This window comes from Ailuropoda melanoleuca, chromosome 3, assembly GCF_002007445.2.
Source record: "Ailuropoda melanoleuca isolate Jingjing chromosome 3, ASM200744v2, whole genome shotgun sequence".
Taxonomy (NCBI): Eukaryota; Metazoa; Chordata; class Mammalia; order Carnivora; family Ursidae; genus Ailuropoda; species Ailuropoda melanoleuca.
The window spans coordinates 119,011,921-119,025,070 of NC_048220.1; the positions used below are offsets into that span (position 1 = coordinate 119,011,921).

General features: G+C 40.0%; 1 long non-coding RNA gene across 1 annotated transcript in view; it reads right to left on the reverse strand.

Annotated features, from left to right (window-relative positions):
• The window catches only part of LOC109490245, a 52,996-nt gene that overhangs the window by 24,656 nt on the left and 15,190 nt on the right, over positions 1 to 13,150 (reverse strand). Inside the window, exon 2 of the long non-coding RNA XR_002143533.2 lies at positions 5,796 to 5,913. This is a non-coding gene — a long non-coding RNA (uncharacterized LOC109490245). The remainder of the gene's footprint in view (positions 1 to 5,795; positions 5,914 to 13,150) is intronic.

Here is a 13,150-nt window from a genome sequence, read left to right on the forward strand (position 1 = left end):
CTCTCTTTTGATTTTGACTCTTTCCTTCATTCTTTTTGAAAATGTCCAGATTCAGTTTTCATGGTTGTCATTGTATTCTTTTTCATGCTTGGCTCTGTCCAGGCATGCATTCTATTTGCTGTGATACAGTGTAAGTGATTTCTTGACCTTCATTTCATGTAACTGAGACCACTTTTCCCCTCTGAAGTATAATGTGGGGCTGGGGGCTTTGTTCTTTATTTACTCCTCTATAGCCTGAGGAAATATAGCTCGGAGTGCGAATGTGTGTGTGTGTGTGTGTGTGTGTGTGTGTGTGTGTGTGGTGTCTTTGTTCTCTCATCTAGATTTTGTTGAATCCCAAGCTTCACCCCCCATTCCAATGGGCCATGCCATGTACAGCATTGAAGTCTTCACTTCCGTTCAAGAAAACCAGCTTTGCTCTTCACTTTGTTTTATCCACTTCTTTTCCAGTTTCCATTTCTCCTTTGTGAAAAGAAGGATGGAGAAGAGGAAGACAAAAAAGAAGGGGGAGGAGGAGGTGGAGGAGAGAGAAAGACCAGAGTGGTTATCCAGTTTGTTTTCTCCGGACTTGCGGTTGGTGAGAATTTTTCAAATGCATTATGATGTCTGGATGCTGGAGGTGGTGTTAGGAGCCGAGCCACTTGCTCCTCAGCTCAACCCCAGAATCTTCTGTTTCTTTCTTTGAACACCCATTTTTGAGGTTTGTAGCACTAGCTTACACATGTTTTCTTATTTGCTGGTTGCTAGTAAATTTTTGGATCATTCTGTTAGGAGAAATAGAAGTTCTTTGAAGAAGTTCTAATCTTATATCGTATCCCAGATGATCAAGCCTCAGGTTTTGACTAATAAAATGGACCCACATATATCTAATTGGAAGAGTTGTTAGGACAGTACAATGGATTGATATTTGCAAAGTGCCCAGCACAGTATTTGGTATGAAGAAGCCAGGTGGTAGTTGATGGACCATTAACTTATGATTGACTGCTAATTTATTTCCTGAATTGTGATCTTTTTAGGTGAGTCAGGAGAAATCAGGAATGATCACAGTTGTCTGTATGAAACATATCAATACATTCACAGCCAATTCTTGATTATTACATGGGGATTTTCTGCCTGTTTGATTATCAGTGCCTTCCAGATATGTCCAGAAAACAAACAAACAAAAAAAGATTCTGCTGTTTGGTATGGTGCAAATTAATGTTTATTTTTTTTTTCTTTCTGCTAGTGAAATCTAGACCAGATGGTGATTCCCAAGCAAACCCTCCTATTTAGGAGTCTGTAAATAGATAATCTCTTTCCATACCAACCCTAAGTTAGAAATTTGTGCTGCCTCCTCCTGTTGGTGGGAATGCAAACTGGTGCCGTGGACAGTAGGGAGGCTTCTCAAAAAGTTTAAAAAAAAAGAGCTACCCTATGATCCAGTAATTGCACTACTGGGTATTTACCTCCAAAATACAAAATCTCTAATTCAAAGGGATACATGTACCCCTATGTTTATTGCAGCATTATTTACAATAGCCAAATTATGGAAGCAGCCTGTGTCCATTGATAGACGAGTGGATAAAGAAGATGTGAGATATATATATCTATATAGATAGAAACAAAACAAATGAGCAAAGGAAAAAAAGGAGAGAGAAGGACAAACCAAGAAACAGATTCTTAACTATAGAGAACAAACTGATGGTTACCAGAGGGGAGGTGGGTGGGGGGATGGGTGAAATAAATGAAGGGGATGAAAAGTACACCTACCATGATGAGCACTGAGTCATGTATGGAACTGTTGAATCACTGTATTGTACACCTGACACTAATCTAACACTGTATGCTAACTATATGGAATTAAAATTAAAAACTTGAAAAAAAAAAGAAATCTGTGCTGCCTCTTCCATGAACCTTCTGGAAGAGGGACGCATTTGCCTTTATTAAATGGAAAGTGAAAGGAGGTAGGGAAAACCTCATAGAACTACTCGTTCAAAGAATCGAGTATATGTGTTTGATAAAAATAAAAATATCTATTAGAATAACGGAGGACAATGTGAACCTTTCCTCCCATGTTTCCTTCTTCCCTTATTTTTCCCTTATACAACTGTAAATTCCTATGCAGGGAGGAATTCAGTCTTATCCATCTTTTTTATTCCACTTTCTGTGCCTATCACTTAGCAGAGTGACTAGCATAATAGTAGGTGTTTAAATAGTTTTCGAATAAATCAACATGTGTATTTTATGTGTGAGCTAAACATTCCAATCTGATTTACAGACATCCTTTATTGAGCTTGTCAGACCTAAAATCATATTTTTCATTTTCCTGAGAACTATACATACAATTAGAGGACTGTGAGACAAGTCATTACCTAACGCTACTAGAGCAATTGCTGTCACAACAGTTCTTGGACACTAGACTATTTCCAAACTTCCTTATAGTGGGGGTTAACTGCATCATTTTGCCTCATCCTACTAGAAAGACTAGATTCTAGAAGACATTTGGAGAGAACATTGTGGGTGTGGTCATCATATCTTCCCCACGTATTGATAGTATTCGTAGTATGATTACTAAAAAATTTCTCAGATTTCCTATCTATGTCCTGACAATAGTCTTTTGTCAAAAAAGCAAATGACTACTTTTTATTATTGGGGTGTGTGTGGGTGTGTGTGTGTGTTAAACAATATACTTGACCAATACAGCCAAAGAGTCAAGAAAAGACCATGACTCATTCCTTGGGTGTTCCCTTTTTTGGTTGATGGGTGGCTTATGCACGTCAAGGCTATTGCATTCTCCAAAATTAACAGGTGTGTACCTACATATTGTGTTTTAATATACCTCCTTTCACAACTGGTAGCATTCTTTACTTGGGATCAAAGGGTATTCAAGTGCTGAAAATGCTTTGCACTTTCTAGTCTCCATCAGTTTGCTTATCCTCACCCTCCTATAGCAGATGCCATCTGTTTTTCCCATATATCTATTGAGGTCAATTCTATCCTTTAAAGCCATGTCAAATGCACTCATATCTCATACAATGCTTTTCATTATAGCACAATTTGTCTTAGCTTTTGAAATGGAAATTACATATATGTAGTTACAGTAAAGAAGAGCTGAGAACAGCTTGACAAGAAGCCAACCAGGTGCAGGCAGAACAGCATGAAGTACTTTGAAAAGACAAACAGTAATAAGAATTTGATAATACCTAAGCCAGGAATTTATCTGTAGAATTCAGCATCCCTACTTCATTCACTATGATCTCTCACATTCTAGCATTTTCCATTCATTAGGCAGGTTGGGGGGGGGGGATGTGGGCTGTGTGTTGTGGTATCCTGAATATTCGTCTTAGAAATTGTTATGGTCCCAAAAACTGGGGCATAAAAGAAAACCAGGCAAATCAAGTAAAATGAGCTGGAAGATTTTGTTTAAAGATTTATTTTATTAATTTTAGAGAGATAGGGAGTGTAAGGGGGAGGGGCAAAGGGATAGGGAGTGAGAAACACAAGTAGACTCCATGCTGAATGCGGAGCCCGACTTGGGGCTCAACACGGGGCTTGATCTCATGACCCTGAGATCAGACCTGAGCTGAAACCAAGAGTCAGACATCCAATTGACTGTGCCACCCAGGTACCCTGAGCTGGAAGATTTTTAATGAACTTTGAAATAATTGCCAGCCAGGCCAATACTACTCTTCTTGGGATGACCAGATCTCACTCATTAGCCACATGAATCCATCAATTAATACAAGGAAATGTAGTGGGCACTTACTCTACATCTTCTTGCTTCTTGCTGGATACTGTGCTAAGTGCTATACCACTTTTGCTGATAGGATTTAGGGAACATACATACATAAACATACATAAATTTTTTTAAGTTCAGAGTTATGGTTTGGGACATTAAAACAAGTATCAATGGTTAATTCAACTTCTTAATTTTTGTGACATAGCTATAGCTTAATTAAGAACTTCTCTTTTGCATTGTTAAAACACTTCTGAAATATCTCGCTAAATGATGCTGTTGTGTGAGGGTGGTCTCTGTTCACAAAAGGGAGGGCATGCTTCTTCTTTTCAGTGGGAACCCTTTAAAAATAATTTCACTGCTCTTTTAAAAAATATGTACTGAATTGAAATTATTCTTAAATATTTTAATTCACTTCTTCAATGAATTCAGTAAGATAACTCAATCTCTTCTTACACCCTTACCCTGACACTTTATTTTATTTATTTATTTTTAGAAACCTCTACACCCAACATGGGGCTTGAACTCACAACCCCCAAGATCAAGAGTCACATGCTTTTCTGACTGAGCCAGCCAGGTGTCCCCTACCCTGACACTTTTACAGTGATCTACCTATATTTTATTTTATTTAAAATTTTTAAAAGATTTTATTTATTTGAGAGAGAGAGAGAGACTGTGAGAGAGAGAACACAAGAGGGAGGAGGGTCAGAGAGAGAAGCAGGCTCCCCGCTAAGTAGGGAGCCTGGCATGGGGCTCGATCCTGGGATTCCAAGATCATGACCTGAGCTGAAGGCAGGCACTTAACTGACTGAGCCACCAAGCGCCCCTACCTATATTTTAATTATTCTCAGGGCCTCCGGCAACAATCATAGAATTTTATTTTTTACTCATAAATAAGAGAGGTCTGTGGTCACTAATAATTACTTAGTATGAAAAACCATGGTATCCATCAAGACTACAGGGACAAATCTTATCTTTACATTAGCTTGAGCAAGGAGATGCACGTTAACCTTCATGAAAACTTGCCTTTGAAGAAGAAAAATTAGGATGATGGAAGAAAAATTAAAGAAATGTGACCAGTTGTCAAAAGAGATGAAGAGAGCCTGATTTGGGATTGCTGGAATTATTACTAATGAGGAGGGGTATTTTATAAATGTTAGATATTACATACAAACTACATGGAAAATATATAAAATCATATACTCTCACAACTGTGGAGAATTATGTGGCCATTTAAAATATGTCCACAAATTCTTTGACAGACCTCTCTTCAAGAAGGGGAGTCTAAATTCCCTCTCCTTGAGTGTGGGCTGGACTTTTGGGATTTGCTTTTAACAAACAGAATAAAGCAGAAGTCACGGCGGGCAACTTAGGAGACAAGGTCATAAAGGGCAATGCAGCTTCCTCTTGGTTCTCTCTCTTGGATTGCTTGCTCTGTGGGGAAGCCAGACGCTATGTTTTAAGGACACACAGGCAGCTCGGCAGAGAGACCCAGAGAGTGAGGAAGTGAGGCCTCCTGCTAACGGCAAGTTAGCATCTGAAGCATCTTGGCAATAACCTTGTCAGTGAGCCATCTTGGAAGTGGATCCTCCTGGCCCAGTCATGCCTTCAGGTGATTGCAGCCCTAGCGGATATCTCGACCGCAACCATGAGAGGCTCTGAGCCAGAAGCACCAAGTAAATCTGCTCCTGAATTCCTGGCCCACGGAAACTATGAAATAATAAATATTTGTTATTTTAAGCCACTAAACTGGGGAGGAGGGGATTTGTTACACAGCAATAGATAACGCATCCAAATTCCTATAATAGGATTTATTTTCAAGAAACAGAATTAATTCCAGCTGTTTTGATCGAAAAGAGGTATAAGATGTTGGAAGGACTGGAGAACTGGTATTGGGGCCATATTTGCAGAATCATACCACTATTTTCACATATAAGGGGAGCTGCTACCTCAGCCACTATTAGGAAAGTGAAAAATCAGTAAGCTCCCCCTGAAACTGCTGACTTCAATGAGCTCTGCTAAATGAATCGGGAAGCCTCTGCTACTATTGCCACTGCTCCGATACCCACAAAGCTCCTACCTGGATATGGGAATGTGGCGGCAGAATAAAACCAGTATGTGTATCTCTAGAATCAACCAAAGCTTCAGGAAAAATGCCTCTGCTTTCCTTCTGCCTTCCAAGTCGTATGGAAATACATCTGGTTGGGAAAAATAGAACACAAAACAAAAAACCAAATTAAAAACTTGCCTCTAGGACCCTAGATGTAAGAGAATCTAAGAAATGTTGTTTCTAGCATTCTGGCTTTAGCGTAGGAAGGCACACCATGGGTGTTGGATATTTTCGTATTTCTAGAAATATTCTTGAGTTTTGTTCTTCAACACAGGGAAGTTGCCTGAAAACACTTTGATCCCTTTGAGTCCTGCTTTTAGGGTTTGTTAAGCTATGCTTAGTCTAGGGCTCATTTTTTTCTCATGACTGAGGGAAAAACCGTCCAAGCACTCTACCCAATGCCCTGTGGATTATGCGGTTTTCCAATCTAGGTAGTGGGCACCACTCCAGACCCAGTGTGGAAGCCAGGCACTGTTGTTTTTCTAATTCTTTCCCTTGCCTAAGATATTTTCCTCACACACACAGGATGAGTGAGTGATTACTCTCCTCAGCACTGAAGGAATAGCCTTTGTGGATCTCTGGGGTCCTGTCTATGTGCAGCTCTCTTCTCTTTGGTATTGTCATGTGAATTCTGTCACTTTGCCTGCTCTAGACTTTTGGTTCTTTCTCCTTAACTCAGGAAGTCCGTCTCGTTCCACCTGGGTTTCTCCTCCCTGTACTAGAGCCTAGAAACTCTCTCAAGCCAGCAAGCGAGGGTAATCATAGGGTTCGCCTCATTTGTTTCTTGTTCCTCAGGGATCACTGTCCTTCCTTGCCTGATGTCTAGTGTCTTCAACACTGTTTTCTCAACTACTTTTTCCGTTTGTTGTTGTTGTTACAGGTGAGAGCATAAATCTGCCACTATTATTACATCTTGGCCCCTTATTGATTTTTTGATCAGAGCCTGTATCACATCCTGTAGGAACGCATTTCAACTAACACGGTATTATTTCCCAGGTGACACCATAAGTGTCTACTTCAATAAGTCGTTCTACTGTTTTATAAGACTGATTGCTTCTGTGTGCCGGGATACATGGTAAGGTCATTGTTTTGCCATAGGCACTGATTCATCACATACCATTTTTTTCTGTACATTTAGTTCTTTGGTCAGTAGTTGAGTGAATAGGGCACTTAGTAAGTTTACGAATGGTAGTACTGGCACATATATGACAAATAAGAAAGATATACATATACAGAATACCTTTCTATTCCATTAGGACCATCTCTGCTTCCCTATGATGGAAGGTTTCCAATGTGATCAACCCGCTGCTTGGTACTAGTTTATGGTACTGTATCATGGGCTCATTGCAGGCTTTTGCTATTGGCAAATTAAGTTGCTCTGCAGTGGAAGTAGCCAGATCAACCTGGGTGAGGGAAAGTCCATCCCTCTCACCATGGCTACCTGTTCACAAGCCTATTCAGCAAGTACTAGGTGGCTGGGGAAAAAGTCTGACTGACATCCATGAACAGTTCTACTTGTCCTCTAGATTTTTAAGCGCCTCGTCTGTAGTGGCTGACTTGTGGTTAGCATTCACAAGGGCACAGATAATTTTACACTTAGGCCACTTCTGAGGGATTATCTATTTTCTATGGCTGTTTAACAAATCATCCCAAACTTAATGGCCAAAGAAACATTGCTTTGCTCATGAATCTACTTCGGCAAATCTTGCAGGGATTGTACATCTCTGCTGTACTTAGTGTCACTAGGAGTGGCTTGAAGGCTGGGGCTGGATTATTCTAAAGGCTTGGTCACTCACATATCTGAGGGTTGATGCTGCTATTGGTTACATCTTCAGCTGGGATTGGGCTAGAACATCTGCATGTGGTTTTTCCATGTGGGTGCTTAGTTTCTTCACAGCACAGTTACTGGGTTCCAAAAATAAGCATCCCAAGAAGAGTAGAAGAAAGCTGTATTGCCTTTTATGACAGCCTTAGAGGTCACATAACATTGCTTCTGCCAAACTCAAGGAGAGGGATCACAGACCTCATCTCTCAATGGGGGAACGTCACTGTCATGTTATAAGGAGTACGTATGGGATAAGATATACTGGTGTGGCCATCTTTGAAAAATAAAAATCTCCCCCGTCATCCTATACTTCTTCTGTAGACTTCCTCATCACTAATTTTTCATTCTTGTTCCTTCCAAGATCCTCACCATATAGCCAAATTGGTAGCCCTTACACATGGATTCATATTGATCTATATATCTGGGCATGTCTATTTCCAAGCAGAGGATAAACACGTGTACTACTCCAAGTCCTTGTCACTGAATGTATCTGCCTCATTGTCCTTCATAGCCAATGTGAGTAGCACTGTAATGCTGAGACGGCCCATTTAGGGAAGGTACCAACATATTATGCAGAATGATCTGAAAACCTTTCTTTAATTTTCTTATTCCCTAGGCAATTGTCATGGATGAGATAAAGGGGATATGGCACTATATCAGAAGTAGGAATACTAAGAATGTAAGTTACATGTTTGTGAAAAATCTGGTGTCTTTAGAACCTGCTTTAGCCTAATCTTTTTCCTTGAGGATAGAGTACAGCTGCACACATCTTTAGTGTTTGCTGGATCAGATAATACCTCAGTTCATGACAGGAAGATCAGGTTGCATAGTGACTTGAAATCCAGTGACTAGGTAGTGTGGTAGGCTAAATAATGGCCCCTCAATACACCCACATCCTAATCTCTAGAACCCGTGCATGTGCCTTATGTGGCAAAAGAGACTTTGCATAGTGGTTAAGAATCCGGAGATGATTACCTAAGATTATCTTTTTTTTTTTAATTTTATTTTATTATATTATGTTAATCACCATACAGTACATCCCCAGATTCCGATGTAGTTTGATGCTTCATTAGTTGCGTATAACACCCAGTGCACCATGCAATACGTGCCCTCCTTACTACCCATCACCAGTCTATCCCATTCCCCCACCCCTTTCCCCTCTGAAGTCTTCAGTTTGTTTCTCATAGTCCATAGTCTTACCCAAGATTATCTGAGTGGGCCCAGTGTAATCACAACATTCCCTAAAAGAAGAACACAAGAGGAATCTGAGGCAAAGTCATAGGAAAAAGCAATTGTGATGAGGAAGCAAGAGATTGGAGTGATGCCTTGGGAAGAAGGAAGAAGGGGCCAGAAGCCAAGGGCCACAGTCACCAGAAGCCAAAAAAAGCAAGGAAATAGATTCTCCCCTCAGAGCTGCTGGAAGGAACCAGTCCTCCTGCCAACACCTTGACTTCAGTTCAGGGAAATTGATTTGAGACTTCTGACTTCCAAGACTGTAAAGAGAATAAATTTGCATTGTTTTAGGCCGCTACCTTAGCTCCCTGTAGCTGCTACAACAAATTACCACAAACTCGGTGGCTTAAATAGCAGAAATGCATTCTCTCACGTTTCTGGAGACCAGAAGTCTCAAATCATTATCACTGGGTTACAATCAAGGTGTTGGCAGGGCTGCACTCCCTATGAAGGCTCTAGGGAGTGCCTTGCCTCTTCTAGCTTCTGGTGGTTGCTGGCATTCCTTAAGCTTATGGCCACATCCCTCCAATCTCTGCTTTTCTCTTCATGTTTTCTTCTCTCTGTGTGTCTTCTCTTCTGTCTTCACATTGCCCTTTACCTCTCTCTTATGAGGACATGTGTGATTGCATTTAGGGCCCACCGGGATTATCCAGGATAATCAACCCATTTCAAGATCTTGAACTTAATTACATCTGCAAAGACCCTTTTTCCCTATAAAGTAGCTTTCTGGGTTCCAGAATTAGGACTTGGTATCTTTGGTGGGTCATCATTCAGTCTACTGCTACCAAGTTTGTGCTAATTTGTTGTAACGGCAACAAATAGAGTTAGGTACTAAGTCTCTACTAGGGCACAGTAGCAAGCCAAAAGCTGTTTCCTAGAAGGAAAATAATTATCTTTAAGAAAGCATGGCTTTCTTAGGAAACCCTAGGAGCCTAGACAGTGGTTCTTTGAATGCAGCTTTTCAGATCTGCCACAGACATTTCAAACTTTATTGAAAATGTTGTTGTAAGGGACACATGTTAGCCCAGACCAGTTGGAGAACCTTCTCTTTCTCTCTGCTCCATGTAAAACAGGTTGCCTTGAGGGTCACTTAGTGAATGGCCAGGAACCATGCACTTACATGTGGTATATATCGTCGCCAAATCCCAGAAGTTGCATCAAGTATCTTTCTTGGTGGGAAGGGGTGCAAAGCGTGGCACCTCTTCTTTCACTTTTTTGAGGAGATATTCTGAAGTGTTCCCTCTATTGGACTCCCAGAAACTTCTCTAAAGTAGCAGGTCCCTGCATTTCTCTGTCACACGTGTGTGCCACCTCACAAAGGCATTCCAGCCCTATTAACCATTTGTTACATATTCTTTAAACCCCTTTATTTTCATTTATCTATACAGATACTCCACATGTATTTACTTCTCACTCAGCTGCTCTTCATCTTTTTCTCACTATAAAATATACAGTGGTGGGTTAATCAATGCTGACATCCACTCCCACCCACAGAGTCCCCTGTGAATTGAATGAAAGAGAGACATTCTGGAATGAGAATGCACAATACGATAACAGGCATCCTTTTTCAAGTTCAGTTAAACCAGTTGCAAAAAAGAATTGGTGTGGTTTGTCTTTTTTTGTATTTGGGGAATTTGCAGGTGGGTCTGACTATGAGATCCTTCTATTTCTGAGCCAGATGTGTTCACAAATAGCAGTGCCACACATTTACTGCGTGTATATTTGCATGAATGAATTCCTCCCTCACTAAAAGCTGAGGATTGTAATACAAAGCAATATCCTCTTTCTTTATTTGAGAGGCACAACTAGGTGATGGGAATATTTATCCTTCAATGGATAATTTCCAGGAGAACTAAGAAGGAAAGAGTAATAGAAACTAAAATGGAAGGGGGAAAAAAAAGAGATGTGTTTGAGAAATACCACGTTGGTTGCCTTGTAGAGGATGGAGTGGTGGAGAAAGAGCCAGGAAGACGAGACAAAAGCTATTGCCATTAAAAACAAACAAACAAACACAACACAACAACAGTAAAAAACCAGAATGAAATGCCAATAGACATGACAAAATGGATGAAACGTGAAAACATTATGTCAAGTGAAAGAACCCAGACACAAAAGACCACATGTTGTATGATTTCATTTACATGAAATGTCCAGAATAGGCAAATCTATAGACAGAAAGTAGATTAGTGGTTGCCAAGGCTGGAGAAGGGCAAAGGGAGGGGTGGGTGGCTGGGTGATTACTAATGGGAATGGAGCTTCCTTTTGGGGTGATAAAAATGTTCTGGAATTAGAGAGTGGTGATGGTTGCACAACTCTGTGATTATACTAAAAATCACGGAGTTTACAATTTAAAAGTAGGAATTTTTTGATAAATGGAATTATATTTCAACAGAACTGGTATATTTATAAAAAAATCAAAGCAGGATATCAAAAGAATTTTGCCTAACAAGTCATTTCTCAAACTTCCTATCAGATGCAGAATTTTCCCAAGCCTCTGAAGGACAGACCTATGTAGTAATATTATAGGTAGTTTCTTTTCATGGTCATTTAATTAATATGATGGATAATCTAACAAAAGTGAAAGGAAAAATATCACCAACAAAATCAAGGATTTTTACTTCATTCAGTTAATGGTCAGGAGAGATAAATCTTCTGAAACTAAAAGATTAGGGAAAAACAGTTTGCCTGACTGAATCATCAATTGAATTATAAAGGTCTCAGCAAACATTAGGGGAATAGTGATCCTCAAGGAAGGAAATTCTCCTTTATTTGTGGTAATCGCTATTCAACATAATAGACACCAGTTGGTGCCTTCCAGAGCATTCTCAATGTAACCTCTGGGCAACTGGGCAAAGTCTTTTATTATAAGACAAATAAATTATCTTAAATAAACAAATAGGTATTTTGTTATAGGTGAGTAGGCCTCATCATGCATCATATTTATAACTATGTAAACTGAATTTGGGGCAATTTTCAAGCTTTTTTGTTGTTTGTTTAAAGAAAATCAGGCAATATAGCAGGTTTGGTGGATGTTGCAGTGTATATCCTATATCAATTTCCCCCTTGTTTCTTACTAACAGAGCCCTGATTATGTTTGGAAGGCTGTTGTGGGCTGAATTGTGTCCTATTTTTTTTTTTTTAAGATTCACTTATTTATTTGAGAGAGAGAAAGGTGGGGGAGGGGTAGAGGGAGAGAATCTCCAAGCGGACTCCCAGCTGAGCATGGAGCCTGACACAGGGCTCGATCCCATGACCCATGAGATCATGACCTGAGCCAAAACCAAGAGCCAGGTGCTCAACTGACAGAGCCACCCAGGTGTCCTGCGAATTGTGTCCTTCTAAGATTCACATATTGAAGTCATAACCCCCAGTACCTCACAGTAACTATTTAAAGATAGGATAATTAAAGAGGTAATTAGGTTAAATGAAGTCACTAGGGTGGTCCCTAATCCAATATGACTGGCGTCCCAATAAGAGGCCATTTGGATATAGATTACATACAGAGGAAAAATCATGTGAAAACACAGAGACAAGGCAGCCACCTACAAACCAAGGAGAGAGGCCTCAAAAGAAACCAACCCTCTGATACCTTGATATTGGACTTCTAGTCTCCAGAATTGTGAAAAAATAAAGTTCTGTTGTTTGGGCCAACCACTCTGTACTTTGTTATGACCCCTAGCAAACTAATATAAGGGGTAAATAAAAACCTTTATTTATTTTTTTTTTCAGTTTTCTTGCAAACATTGGTGGCCATGACTCAGCATTCTGGCCAAGGAGATATACAAGCAGAAATTCCTTGGTTGACTATTTGCTAGAACTCTCTAGAAGAGGTCAGAATTAGCTCCCATGTGCCTTTTGCTCTTTGCCCTTTCCTTTCATCCTGCCTGGAACGGGAATATAAATCTGACAATAGGGTAGCCAACATGGGACCATGAAGCAACAGCCAACGGTGGCCTAGTGCAAGGACAAGAGACCTGACCTGATGGCATCATAGAGCCACTGTACCAACCTGGAGCCACCTAACTCCAGGAGTTTTTAGGTGAGAAAAACAAAACATTTAATGTGTTTAGCTACTTTTTTCCCTTTCAAGTTTCTATCTCCCACAGCTGAATGCAATTCCTAAATGATATCAGATATTTAGTGCATATATATTTCTAACCTAATGAAAAAGAGAATTGTGTTATATTGGGTATAGGTGAAAGATCTAATTGGAAATAACATGGAACATGAATTTATTTACTTCCAACTATCTGCATAGCTACACAGT